The sequence below is a fragment of the Rhinichthys klamathensis genome, unplaced genomic scaffold (genome assembly GCF_029890125.1).
Source record: "Rhinichthys klamathensis goyatoka isolate OS25496 unplaced genomic scaffold, OSU_Roscu_1.1 h1tg000527l_1, whole genome shotgun sequence".
Lineage (NCBI taxonomy): Eukaryota > Metazoa > Chordata > Actinopteri > Cypriniformes > Leuciscidae > Rhinichthys > Rhinichthys klamathensis.
Window position 1 is genome coordinate 1,047,070 of NW_026607004.1, and position 15,596 is coordinate 1,062,665.

Genomic DNA, 15,596 nt, shown 5'->3' on the forward strand with positions numbered 1-15,596 from the left:
TTATGCATTTATTAGAGGTTGAATTCAAATCAAATACTGCCAAACCACCCATACTACTTCTGAATAGGATGTCTACTTCATAAATTGTATGAAAATTATGGAAATACATGGTTCAGATCACTCAAAACATATATGAAAATGGAGGCGCCCTTATATGGGCAGTAATGGAGTCTAGTGAAAAAGTTGGGTACTGCGCCCAAATAAAATCTTACTGAAAGCTCATTTTTTTAGATATCAACCTAAAATTTGGAATACAACTTGTTCAGATTTTTGTCTTTAATTTTCTTGCCGTTTTAGAGTAAAATATATTTTGTAATATATATATTTTATATAAAATATTAATAATTATATTTTTACATTACACAATTTCATAAACTCAAACTTATATAACTTTTTTTCTGTTTCATTTTTTATAATTTCTAGACTTCTACAATAATCTGGAAAATGTCTTCTTTAAAACAAGACCAGCCATAGGTCTATATTCCAAAGCATTCCTGAATTACAACCATTTAAGTTTGGATAGTGATTTTTATGTCTATGCAAAAAAAAGGGGGGTGACAGTTAACAGGTTAAAGTATATTATTTCCATATTAAATACTCTTTTTAAAAGTATGCTAAATTGTACATATTTTTCACAAGGCCAAGGCAACTTGCAAATATATGCATCAATCACGTGACCTTGGTATTGTTAGTGCACCTTATAGGGGTAGATAATGTACTTCTGACATGTATGTAGGCACAGAATACATACTTTATACTGCAGAAATAGTGTGGTAGCATGCATTTGAACAAAGCCATTATTAGTATTCAGTAATGTTCTGCTGTTACAGATGAGCACATATAGTACAAGTTAAATTACACAGATGAAACAGGAAGCAAGCAGCATTTAAGACAAATGCAACAGCATTACACACTCGTCTGGAGGAGCTTCAAGTGTGGGGGCACTTCAAATTAACAGCTGTGTGTGTGTGTTTCTGAAGTGGTCTTACATGTGATTAGTGTGATCACCACACATTTTCCTGGTGCGTGTGTGTTTGAATGACATGTGATCTCGGGGTCTTGAATTCAAACGTGTTGCTGTTCGTTGCTCTCGCCCACACGTAATTACATAAGCTTGGCATCTGCTGTCACTCCAGTAGAGTGTTAAAACACACAGATGCATCTCACCCCAACACTTACTATTTTATGCAGTCTATTAATGTCATTTTTCTGTATGCATAGTGAAGGTGCATCTGTCAAAATATGCACTGAACAACCAGAGACTGTATCCCACAATGCAATGCATTTCTATTATGTTGCATGAACCAGAAATAAGCAATGAGTTTTTAACATCTGTCTATAATATTTGATCGGACTAGGGCTGTGAAACGATTAATCACATCCAAAATAAGTTTGTGGTTACTAATATATGTGTACTGTGTATAATTATTTTGTAAATACACGCACATGCCTACTACATGTATATTTAAGAAATATTTGCATGTATATAGTGTATATATATATTATATATATATAAATATTTTATATATAAATAACCAATTTTTCTTAAATATATACATGCATGTGTGTATAATTATTTTGTACGCACACATGTATTATGTAAACACAAACTTTTATTTTGGATGCGATTAATCGCGATCGGATTGACTGGACTGCCAAAAGTAAATACTTTTTTTTTACATTAAATGCAGTTAAAAATGCAAAGAACTGCATTTATAATAGCACAGTCAGGTCATGTGACCTCAACACTGGTTTATTTTTACATACTACATATATAGTATATACTGTGCAGTAAGCAAAGTACTATATATTGAACATATGTTCAGTCACATGCTCGCTCACATGAGTTTGCCGTGTGTGTGGTGCTGATAAATGAGCTGGGAAGTGAAACACACAGCTGAAATGATGGAGTGCACTGCTGGTCTGTTGGCTAATGATCTGGGCTGGTAAAATAAAGGTCTCATGCAGGGCTAGAGTTGCTGAGATACTATCGTGAGTGAGAAACAAAAGCTCCAGGGAAACTGTTTTTGCAGCACATGTAGCGCCTTTGAGCAAAAGACCTCTACTGCATGACAAATCCTTTATAACTAATAAATTAGCAGCTAAAAATGTATTTTGTTCTTCAGTATCGTTGATACTAGTGGAGCAGAAATTAAACACAAGAGTAGTACAGTATTCGTCCCCAAGGCCAGACTCTTCCATTTAAAGGTCAAGGGCCTCATTTATAACCGTTGCGTCGCACAAAACAGGCCCTGAAAGAGGCGTACGCCACTTCCCACGCATAAGTTGTGATTTATAAAAACTAAATTGATGGGAACTCTGACCAATGCGTACAAATGTTTTGGAGACAGAGCAGTTTGGCGACACCGATGGTGAGCTGAGGGACTGTCGACAGATGAAGGAAAGCCACTTCAAGGGCCCTGCATACATCCGGCGCAATGCAGCGCCAGGCGTGACGCGAGTGTTTTTTGCTAGTTACAGCCCGACGCAGTTATCATTTTCACGTCCTGCGCCACGTTGTTTAAATAGCAAATGCATTTGCGCCCATCTTTTCGCCCATGGGCGGCTGGTCTGAAGACGAGGTGTGTTCAGGCGCATTGTCGGCGCCTTGCTATTTTGAGGAACTGAAATAGACTGAGACATTGACCAACTGAAACCTGGTCAATGGCGCAATATTTTTTTTGTTATTTAAAGAGCGCGTTAGTAATGTGCGCCTATAGGCGGGTCCACAACGCTCGTACACTTTGTCCCGTCGATGCTCTGCTTGCTCACTTTAACCTCGCGTACAGGCAGATCCGTTTCCTAACTAGAGAAGCGTTCCTCGCTCCATATAAATAGCCTATCCGCCATGGCGCAAGCGCAACTGGCTTTTAGAGGTAATAGGAGATGAGACTCTGATTGGTTTATTGCACGTTACGCCCTAAACACACCCATTACTCATTAAGAGAATAGGGACAACCCTCTTAGACCATGCGCCGGGACCGCCGACCATTTTTCCCGTCGTTAAACTAGCAAAAGTGGATTCGGACACGCACTAAGTGTACTTGCGCTGTGGGTTTTAGACCATGCGCTTAGATCGTTAAAATAGGGAACTAAATCTTCATTATAAGTCCTACACTGAAAAAAATGATTTTTGCTGCTTGTTCAAATTGCTTAATTAAAATTAGCTTAAGCAACACAATTGCTTTACATTTTGTCCAAATTTAATTTGATTGTGTCCAATCTGCTTAAATATATGTACAATTTAAGTTTACTTAATCCATTTGTGTTGGATTACATGAATGATTTGTGTTGCATTAACTGAAACTGGGCGGTGCATGTTAATTCCCAGCATGCTTTGCATATGTCTGAATTACGAGAGAATAAATGTTGAAATGAAGTGTTATTTTATATTTTTTTGAGAAAATGAGAAAAAGTTAGTGTGTAATTGTGTTTAATGTTCAATTACATTGGAATTATTAGAACCATTTAAATTACAGTGGGTTACCATTGTGGAGAAGAGTGGAGCATTTGGTTAGGCTGTGGACCGATTCAACTATGCTTATAGCAACTGCTGTTGCTGAAGGTGCATGTACACCTTAGCATTTAGGATGCTAATAAGTACTATAGGTAGCTAAATGCTTGCAATATACTAGAAAGTGAGTTGTGTGATGCTAAAATACATTTAAATCTTCATTGGATAAATGAATAAGAATTTGAATACCTGAATCACCCAATCAGGGAGCATTTTAAAATTCACTTTGAAACAACTTAATTGGTTAACTTAAAATGACTTAATTCCATGATGTTGAAGTTACATGAATAAATTATGTTTGTGTAACTTAATTGGTTCATGTGGGACCGATGTACACTATCAAATCATGTAAATCCAACACACTTTTTTTTTCAGTGTAATCATAAATACAGTGCATGTTCACAATAACAGTTTAAAAAAATAAAAGAATGATTTAAACTATGTTTTACATCTGATATACACATTAAATTTAAATATGCCATTCTCATTAATGGAGTTAAGCACTTAAATTACATGAAATCATTACAGTGAAGTTACAACACTTTTTATATTCTAATAAATAGAAATATTTGTAGCGGACGCAATGGTTTTGAACACTTTTCCTGTGGTATGCTGTGTTTTAATGTTTTAACTACAGCGAGGATTGCTTAGCGCATGATAACAGCAGAACTCATGGTCTGAGAAAATATTTTCGCGCCAATAATGATCAATAATGCACAATATCTGTTTCCATTAACAGTACAAAGCAATTAAAAATACTATTTGTCCAGTGGAAAAGATTGAGAAAATTTTTTCTCTGAAATTTATTTTATGCTATTTGATTTATTTATTCAAAAACAAGGCAAGGATATGATACTAAATGGTTTTTATTAATGTAATATGACGGCACATCCGTATCTCATATTTTCATAATGTCTTGTACCGTTAAACATGTTATCACGTGGATGCATATGCAAATGATATGCAGATGAGGATGGATAAGCATAGTAAAACGAGGCGTTGTAAACTCCATATTTGGTTATTTCGGGGAGGAGACGCGTGTTCGCACAATTTTACGCTGAATGGGATTTATAAAGGGAATTTTGCGCAGGTTCTGCCGTACGATTGGTTTTATCTGTGCGAATATTTTTTGCCGTAGACCCTTTTTTTTTATCTTTATTTTACCAGGGAATATAATCACATTGAGATTACAATCTCTTTTACAAGTGAGCCCTGGCCAAGAAGGCAGCACACAGAGGATACACTTACACAGACAAGTAACAAACAGACAGGGATGCACAAGAATATTACAAATAAAAACAGAAAATCACATTTTAAAACAATCACATGTTGTATAAATTTGATTTAGGTAGGAGTTTAATTCAGTATGTGAAATAAAAACCTGCAGTTTTAGCTGATTTTGCAACTCATTCCATGAAGTTTTGCCAAACTGTTTTAGTTTCTGGAACAACATTTTTGGCTTTGGGCGCACGTACACTTTTAGTGAGGATACGCACTGTTTTATAAATGAGACCATTCTGGGCAATAATATGTGAATAATATCTGTGTTTATAAAGCTCAAATCCATGACAATGACAGTGTTGAATCTTTTCGATTGGCTGCAGGCGACGTCCTTCACATCAACACACTTTCAATCCAATCCACTTTCAAGATTTTTTCAAATATCATCCCCTGCTTTTTTTTCTCTCTGCATTTTTGTTTATTTATATATTTCACGAATGCTTCGGATTTGTCAGGTCACAAGGGCTCAGAGTGGGAAATAAAACCGACATGGCATTGAACGGCTCTACATGAGAGGAGACGAGCCAGGGGTATTTATGATGCCAAGTCTTTAAAAGAGAATGAAAACTGGATAATGGAAACTACCGCCCACTTCTACACAAGTCACGGCGTGTACGTGCGGGGGTGAGAGCAAGACATTTGTTTGAGTGATGGAAAATTATACTGATGCACTTTCATTCATATGTTTATCAGTCTGTTGCTGCTTCAGAGTTTGGATATTTTTCTCCTCGACCGAAACTATTCTTATACGTAAATTGTAAAATTCAATTCAATGCGATAATTTACGTACGAATGGTTGCTTGAACGATTCGCACGAAGGCTCATTCTGTGTGTGATGAATGAGGCTCATTGTGGATATTATGAGCTCTGAATCTGATACGGAGAAATACAATAACAGTCTTTATTCAATAGCGCTGTATTTAACCAGTCAACCAATAATAACAGATTACAGCCAACTTATGATTCAGATGAAGTGCAATATCTCAGACGGTCGTCCATAAGACTAAAGATGTGTAAAGAAACAAAACGGTCCGCGATTAGAAGATCGTTTACTGTTTTACACATTCTTTAGATGTTTGCTAAACAGGTTTGATTATCATACAATATAGGAACATTGATTTATTGACGTTTTTATTTGTTTAAAAGAGACAATTAACCAGCTTCCCTGTAGCTCAACAGGAGAGCATGCGATGTCAGGGTCATGGGTTCGAATCCCAGTGAATGCATGATAATATTCACTGTAAATGCACTGATAAACCTATTTTAAAGGCCAAAAAAAGCACATCCATCCATCATAAAAGTTATCCATACGGTTCCAGGGGGTTAATAAAGGCCTTCTGAAGCGAAGCGATGCGTTTTTGTTAGAAAAATTTCCATATTTATAACTTTATAAACTATTATCACTGGCTTCCGGTAACGTCCGTACACAAGTCTGGAGAATCGTGAACCGTCGATGCGTCTCTCGACAGGGCTGGGCAACAAACTCAAGCTCCTCCCACATTTCTCTTTAAATACTCTCGTTTTAGACTTCTAATTCGTGCCGGTTTTGTTTCGCTCTATCCTCTGTGCTTCCGCGTTCATCAATACGCCATGCGTCGGGTCAGAGGTCACTCTCCCGCCTGTACTCGACTCGTGTACGGCTGTTACGGAAGTTTCTTACAAAAACGCATCGCTTCGCTTCAGAAGGCCTTTATGAACCCCCTGGCAGTGTTGTGCTAGTTACTAAGAAATAGTAACTAGTTACAGTTACTAGTTACTTCATTCAAAAAGTAACTCAATTACTTTGTTGATTACTTACACCAAAAAGTAATGCGTTACTGTTAAAAGTAACTTTTTAGTTACTTTTTTAAAGAAAGTTCTTAAATGTTCCCATTAATGCCCTTTAATCCGTTATGGTCTATACAAACACAAAACTGACTTAAACAGAAAGTAATTTTTAAACACTATTTTATTAAGTTAGACCAGCACAAACTGAATATATCAAGGATTTCTGAAATAAATAACAAAACAAGCATTTTTAAAGCTAGTGACTTGCTTGCTTTCTCAACATTGATATGTTCATGCAGCTGACAGTATACGTTTTTACCACTGTGGTTTTTACTGCATGAATTAATATTTGAGCAATACAATTGTACCTTGATCATTCTTGTTAGTTCATAGTAGGCCTACATTAACTAAGGAGATACAAATACATCTAACAATGAATGATACTTCTACAACATTTATTAACCATATTTAATGCTAAAATTGTAATCTTATTGTAAAGTGTTACCATTTATATGATTCAAGCTTAAAGGAGATGGCCATATTTCAATATCTGCAAAGGCCAGAGCATTAAAATTACATAAATGTGGACCTATATTACATGTACAGTCTTTCACTTTATTTGCTTAAATTTTAGAACACTTGATTAGACTTGATGTCGGCTGCATGAACATATCAATGTAAGCAATCAATCACGTCACTAGTTTTAAAAATACAACTTCGCCGGCTAATGAATGCATAAAAGTGACCAGCTGGATATAAACTAATGCAAATAGATGGTAACAATTGCGACATAAAACATGTGGGTCAGGTCTGCGTGTGTTTTTGTCACATTGCTTTAATCGCTTGAGGTAAGTTAGCCGTTACTAATGTTATTCCTCTCAGACTCGACGGCAAGCTTCTGTTCTTTCTCTGCTGATGCAGCATCTAGTCAAAAAATGTATTACTTTATAATGATATGGCAATGTGTACTTAAGTGTTCTGTATTCATACCGTTTCGCTGTCTGTGTTTTAAACAGTGGTGGACGAAGTACACATACCATACTTGAGTAAAAGTAAAGATACTCAAGGTAAAATATTACTCAAGTAAAAGTAGAAGTGCTGCCTTTAAACATTCACTTGAGTAAAAGTACAAAAGTATTTGCCTTCAAATGTACTTAAGTATCCAAGTACTTTTATTTTTTATGGCTATAATGTCCTATTATAATTTGTCACAAGACTCTTGCTTAACTCAGTCTAAGTGAAGACTAACGTCACTCTTGGCACACCAATCTATTAATGAAATGACATTAATTAGTCTGATATATATATATATATATATATATACTGTATATATATATATATATATATATATATACTGTATATATTTAAATTGAATTAATTTTGTGTGTGTTTAATTTAGGAGGGAAGGGGACTGTTTCCATAAGGTATAAAACATTTACAGTATTTACTGTATACAGGGCTCTAGAGTGCGACCAAAATTTGTAAGGGTGCGACTAAATTTTTTCCTAGGTCGCACCAGTGCACCCAGGGGCGGCGCTAGGGGTGGGCTAAGGGGGCTGGAGCCCCGAATGTTTTCAGTAAAGCCCCGAATGTTTTTATTACCATGCATTGTACGCACCATCACTGAGTTTTCATGCGCATTCAAATATTTTTTATTAAAATTTAATCAATTAAATGTATATCTCTCGACTCTCACATCTACAGTGTCCGTCAATATACGCGCTGTCATTCATAACCGACAAGAACCGCCCACTCAGGCTAGTGCTTCTGACTGACATGTAAACTGGCCAACCATCGATGAGAAGTTCAGCGTCTGTACGATCCAGCCAATGAAATTAGATATTTTGGAGCCAGGCGGTTTGTTGATGTGTAAGTTAGTAAAATGGATATATTAAAATTCAAAAAAAAAAAAAAAAGGAAGTAAAACACCCCCAGCCAGCACTAAAACAAGATACAACAGCTTCAGCAGGTATCTGTAACTTTTAATCATAGTATTATTTACATTTACATTTAGTCATTTAGCAGACGCTTTTATCCAAAGCGACTTACAACTGAGGACCTAAAGCAAGCGAGTCATCGTGAAAATGCAAAAAAAAAAAAACCCAAGAAGTGCTCAAAATACCGGACATTGTTCGGAGTAGCATAAGCCAGACAAGCGAGGATTTAAAAGGAAAAGGATTTAAAAAAAAATATTTTTAAAAAAATGTATATTTCTTATTCGGTTTTAAATTGTGTCTGATTTACATTTTGATCGTCTAACAGTTAATGGTTGCGCAGCACAGTCTATAGGACACACGCGCGCATTTTTAGAGCGTTATATGTTTGGTTAGCCTGCAGGTGTCAGGGCAACAATTCAATAAAAAAAGATAATAGCCTAAAAGTAAAGAAAACATTTCGCTAACGAAAATGGTTTCAAACAAAGCCTCGCGGTGTTTACTGAATGAATTTGCTTGTAAATGATTCACTGACCCCGCCATTCAAAAAACATTTCTTACTTTTTTTCTAAATGAATCATCTGTTTTGAACGAATCAATTGAATAAACCGACTCACTAATTAAGGGAGTGGCTTGCCGCCATCTAGTGGCAAAGTACCATTCTAATTTTTTCAATATTTCATATTTCTGTATTCCAAATTATATTTGATACATTAGTCTCATAATATTATTTATGCAAATTGTAAGTGCTGTGTAAAATTAAAATTTTAATAAGCCAGAAAGATTTACCTTGTTAAAAAAAAAAATATATATATATATATATTTAAAACATTTTATTTAAAGTTTATTCCTTGTATCCTGACACATGGCTTTCTCTGGGCTAAGCCCCGGATATCCACTCACCCTAGAACCGCCCCTGTGCACCTAATAACGTTCTCGCATGAACGCATCCGTTGCCTCTCCACAAACGAGTCTTTTGTTCTCCTTGCACGCATGGTTGGATCATATCGTGGTCTAAACCAATCAGAGATAGAGATTGGGAGGGTCTTTGCCTCTGATTGGCTGTGGTTATGCTCCGTGCTGAAAATGCTCTAAGGGTGTACACACACTAGCCAGTTTGAACCGTGCCCGAGTGCGTTTGACCACCAAAGCGCGGTTCGTTTGACTAGTGTGAGTGCTCCGAAACCGTGCCCGGGCGCGGCTCGATTAGCCGGCCCTGGCCCGCTTGGAAGAGGTGGGCCAGAGCACGGTTCAGTTGGACTCGGGCGCGGTTCGCATGCAGTGTGAGCGCTAACCGTGCTGGAGCACGGAACAGGACGCGTGGCGTCATGGTTTTGCGACGATCCAAAACCAACACAGTCCGTAATCAAAGCTGCAAAGTCTTTGCTGCACTTCAGCTGGTACCTTGCAAACCTCATACGAGCAGCACGATTACGTGAAAATTTTCGCGCCACTAAGGCGACGCATCTGTTTAACAACAGGCTGTGGACCACCGTGGACCAAACGACACAAAATTATCCACAAAGAAAACAGAGCGATGGACTCCCTTGTGTTCAGAGAGCGCCGCTCTTCTTGTTTATCCCGAAACCGTCGCACGCACCATAATGACGTAAGCGTGCTCCGGCACGAATGCTGAAACCCTATGTGAGTGCAGGCCAGAGGGGGAGTGGGGAGGGGGGAATTCTCTGGTGCTCACGTCGCAATTTATTTCAATCACACAGCACGGAGCATTCACACTAGGCACGGTTGCCATGAACCGGGCCCGAGTACGATTCGCTTAAAATCATTGTCAACGCGATTTGTTTGGAACTATTGAGAGCTACACGAATAACGTAACGGCGAGATCACTGTCACAACCATCTATGTTCGCAACTCTCATATTTAACGTCTCTGGTTCGCGCTTAGTGCTTAGTAGATATCGCCAAGGCAAGTTCAAAACAAACCGCGCGCGCTGTACTGTGATTGGTGGCTCGTTTGGCCAGTTACGTTTTTATCCACTCATAAATAAAAAGGAACGACTGATTTTGAAAATGTAGTAGAGTAAAAAGTAAGATATTTGACTTTGAAATGTAGTGGAGTTAAAGTAAAAGTCTCCCAAAATTTAAATACTTGAGTAAAGTACAGATACGCAAAAAAGCTACTTAAGTACAGTAACGAATTACATTTACTTCGTTACTGTCCACCACTGGTTTTAAATGCGCATCAAGTGCTCAACGCTCTCCGTGCAGCTTGTAATCTCCGTGCTCGCGCTGCCTCACGTGTACGTAAACAACTCAGCCAGTGAGTTTGTTATGTGTCCTCAGGTGTCCTCTCGCTCTGTATAATGCTAGCAGTCTCTTCAGTGCTCTCGTACTGTGTAATGACAGCGCACACTTCTCAGCCGCTCCAGCAACTAATTCATTTAAAAAAGTAACGGACAACGCGCCATATGGTAACGGTAACGGAGTTAATTTATTTAAAAAGTAATGCGTTACAGTATTAGTTACTGTCAAAAGTAACTGCGTTACAGTAACGCGTTACTGCCCAACACTGCCCCCTGGAGCCGTATGGCTTACTTTTATGATGGATGGACGCACTTTTTCTGGGCTTCAAAATCTGAGTTACCATTCACTCCCATTATAAAGCGTGGAAGAGCCAGAATATTTATTAATATAACTCTGATTTAATTCATCTGAAAGAAGAAAGTAATTTACACCTAGGATGGCTTGAGGGTGAGTAAATTATGGGGTATTTTTCATTTTTGGGTGAACTATCCCTTTAAGTTCTGCTTTTCCATAGGAAAAGTCGAGATCATTCATTCTCAGAGACGGCTGGACTTATTCCATGTTTTTAATAATGACTGGAAAGATTTAATACCACACCACAATGGTTTCCATGTCAAAAAAAGAGGGGAAAAAATTTGTACAGCTGTAAGCATTTTCTCACATTTTTATTTTCCCCACAAAGCTGCAAGAAACTGGAATATCAACAAATGTCAACAAAAGTCATCTTCAGTACCACGTCAATGATGATCAACAATCCACAGAATCTCTACATCAGAGAATCAGCAAACACAAGTCCCAATATATAGATATAGATATAACAAAAATATAACCACTCACTTGAGAGTAAAGAATTATACACAAAAAGATGTTAGCACTTTAGATGGAGTCAGAGTTGGTTTCGTCCTTCAGTCATAAACCCGTGCGAACGCTAAACAATTGTGTTTCACACATAGCACTAATAAAAGATCTCATGTACTCCAGCAAGCATCATCATGAAGTAGCAAAATGTAAACATCAATGTGAGTCTACTATAGGCAGCGCAGCAACATTGACATTCAACCCAGAGCTCCTACAAATGCATCTGTCATGTTCATAAACCCACTTAATGAAGAGAAACAGAAACTGAAAAAATGAAGAAATCGCCTTCCAGGGGTAGATTTATTAATATTTCACCGGGTCTTTCAAGCTTCATGTTTTTGATCTCGCCGAGTGAAATTTAAGCCTTTCCTGACGAATCGCAGCTGCTTCCCAATGTACCGCAATAAATCTGAATAATCTCTCCGGCTGCTTCTGTGTACCTGTAGCAAAAACACTAAAGCTTATTACCAAAATGACACACGTGTTATATATCATCTGGAATATTACACACAGGTTTATGATATAATATAGCCTACGACCCCTGATTTATGTTATCACAGTAAACAAAAACAAAGAGAAAGAACGAATTACGCTGACCACAGTATTTTCTCACAGTATAGTGAGATGACGGTTCAGCCAACTGAGTTTAACGAGATTTTAAATCCTTGTTCTGTCGATCATCTTAAAAATCGTGACTTGGAAAACAGCATCGCGCGCACAGCGTCTGTTACGTCAGCAGTTCGTTCACCCAACAAACACTATCCTAATCAGTTTCAAACGACAAACAATGTGTTTGCTCACACACACTGATCTGCTGCACAATCATAGGAGATATTTGAGTCCTAATATACAGTTATGCGTAGCAGCATTTCTGGACCAATGAGATGTGGCGACACCGCAGAAAAACACTTACCGGAAGAGATGGCTTTATCGTGTCGTGCCCGGTTTAGGAGACTGTTCTGGAAGTGACTGTCATGGATTTAGCATCATATACTCATTATTATAATATTAAAGTATTGCTACAACATATAGTTAGCTTGTCAGCACTTAATTAGATATATAACAAAAAAATTATTCACAAAACGGCAAGTCATTCATATGCACGATATTTTTAAATAAAATAAAATAAAATAATTTAATTTTTAGGAGGAAATAAAACTGCTGACGTAGGCCTGGATATGCAGATTATGGACGCTTGTTTCCGCCAGAAAAATTCAGAATTCTGATTTAATTTCTCGCAATTTCGAGTTTATCTTACAGTCTTCTGACCTTTTTTCTCAGAATTGCACGGGTTTCTTTTTGCGACCAATTTGTAGAAATACCATCAGAATTGGAGATGTTAACTAGCAATAGCGGGAGAATGAAAGTCTTAAAGGGAACCTATTATGCCCCTTTTCACACAGCCCGTTCTCATCCCAAGGCGTCATAACTGACGCTTTTGACCATGCGTCAACATGCCGACGCACATGGCACCCCTTAAGCGTCAATATGAGACGCGCCTCCTAGTGGTCTAACCCTAACCCTACCCCAGACCTAAACCTACCCATAACGGAAGCGTCATCTAACTGACGCTAAAGGGTGCCATGTGCGTCGGATTTAGACGCATGGTCAAAAGCGTCAGTTAGATGACGCCCGAGGATGAGCATCTCATATAGAGGGTATGCGCATGACGTCACCGTCGGCCGGAGTGAATGCGGTCACGCCCACAAGTGGCAAAAAGACTGAGCGGCAGCATTTGTTTTCAGCGTGAACGCCATGAAAATCACACAAAACACATCTAAAACGGGAAAGAGCTTTGCGATTGACTGTACAACTAGATTTGACCAGAAATCTGAGGTACTGTATATTTTTACAGACTGCAAAAAGCTACAGAACAGACTATATTCTGCATAATTGGATGTTTTTAAATAAACACTGACAAAAAACTATACAAGTTTTAGGGCTGGACGATATGATGATATACAGTATAACATTAATGTAAGTGATCACTCGGATTTAGACCTATCTATATTGTATTTATATAAAACGTTTACAGGCAAATTGTCTTCATTTATTTCCCCGGCGTCGAAATCAGGCACATATAAATGTCAGGAAACACGATTCCTGGCTGCATGTCAATATCCATGGATCACTGGATCTTTGATAAGTTGTAAGGAACACTATATCGAGTCCAACTTTTAGTTTAAACTGATAATAGTTTGTTTTACTTGCGTTAACGCAGTTTCCCCTATTAACTCCAGTCACGCAGCAGCTCTTCTGCCACTCAGTCCCGCTGAGGGGGGCGTGTTCCGGCGGGGAAGTGACGTTAATGCATTCCCTCTATAGACACTTAAAGGGTACCATGTGCGTCGGCAAAAGTGTCAGTTAGATGACGCCTTGGGATACAAGATGTATATACGCCGTTTTGTGTGTGTCCCTTTAAATGTAAAAGAGTTGCTGCTCTGTTAATGATTTATGGGGATTATAAAAAAAGGAGAGGGTGTATTTCTACCATTATAGGCTGCTTGTTTACACACTCTGTGGACACACATCTGTGTTCAACCACCTTATAAAAGTGAATTTTGCATTAGGTCCCCTTTAAAAAATACTTTATTTCCCATAATCGTTTTATTCCGTGGCGGAAACGAGCTTCCATGGTTTTTAGTGTAGACAGAAGCATTGATTTAATTATTTTGAAACACGTGTCTGGTACGTAGATGCGGCCTGGATCCCCGAAATATGACGTGAGAGACGGAGGAAGATTTCTCATTCACAGAAAAGAAGTTTCAAATTGATTAGAAAACTTCTAAAGCCGATGTGCTTTGTATATGCGTATGGTTTGTATTGCTTTGAGTCCCAAAGTCTGGTCTATTTATAATATATATTTATAATATATAAAAAGAATACTCATCACCATAAAAACGATTCATATATCATTATGTTACGAAAAACACACATTTCGCCACACGTTCTCCCTCCCCCTTTGGCACTAAAAGCTCTATTAAGATAAATATTACTTGTAAATTTCTCTTTTTGTTTTTCATATAATTGCTAGACACTTGAGTAGCCTCACATTCATCTAAGCACGTTCTGTACACAAGGGAATGGTAAGAAAAGACATCTTTAGACTCGTAAAATCTTCTGTTATTTCGTCCTCGTGTAAAATGACTGCAATTGTTCAGCTTTAACAATAAGACACTGTTAAAACTTTACTAGACTTGTTGCTGTCCGCATGCCCTTGATATTTACACAATCAATAGGAATGATCAATCAAAATGATTAGAATGGCTTCATGGTGAACACATAACTCATATCATTTATGATTCAAAACCTGATGATTGATATAGATAGAGAGATAAAGATAGAGAGATAGATAGATAGACAGATAGATAAAGATAGACAGATAGATAGATAGATAGATAGATAGATAGATAGATAGATAGATAGATAGATAGATAGATAGATAGATACTCAGGAAAAGAAGCTGTTTAAGATTACATAAAAAAAGCCCTTCTGATAGAGAAAAGTATCATTAAAAGTCAACATGAAATGGCATTTGCAGCCCATTATAGGCCTACTTCTGTACTGTGACATAATTTATACATTGTTCAGTTGTTTTTCTTAGGGACTAACGTGTCCTGCACAGATATATTTGTTCAAAAGAACACCAGGAATGTGTTTTAAGAAAGTAAACATTTTCATTCCATGTTGACTTTGGACCAAAACGTTGTTGACTGAATGATTTGATTTGATACAGATCCATGATATGACCCACAGTGAACTGGTTTGTTGGGGGTGATATGATGTCATTTCCCCTCTACCATCTTACAAAAATTGAATTTGTGTCTGTGTAGTTCATGTTCAGAGTTTCACTCACTAGTTTAGCCATTAACAAAAAAGTAAATAAAAAAGTACCATGGTATTCTTGGGAGTACCTTGGCATTACCACCTGATACCATCACTATGACATGGTACCACAACGTTTTGGCAAGGTGTGTT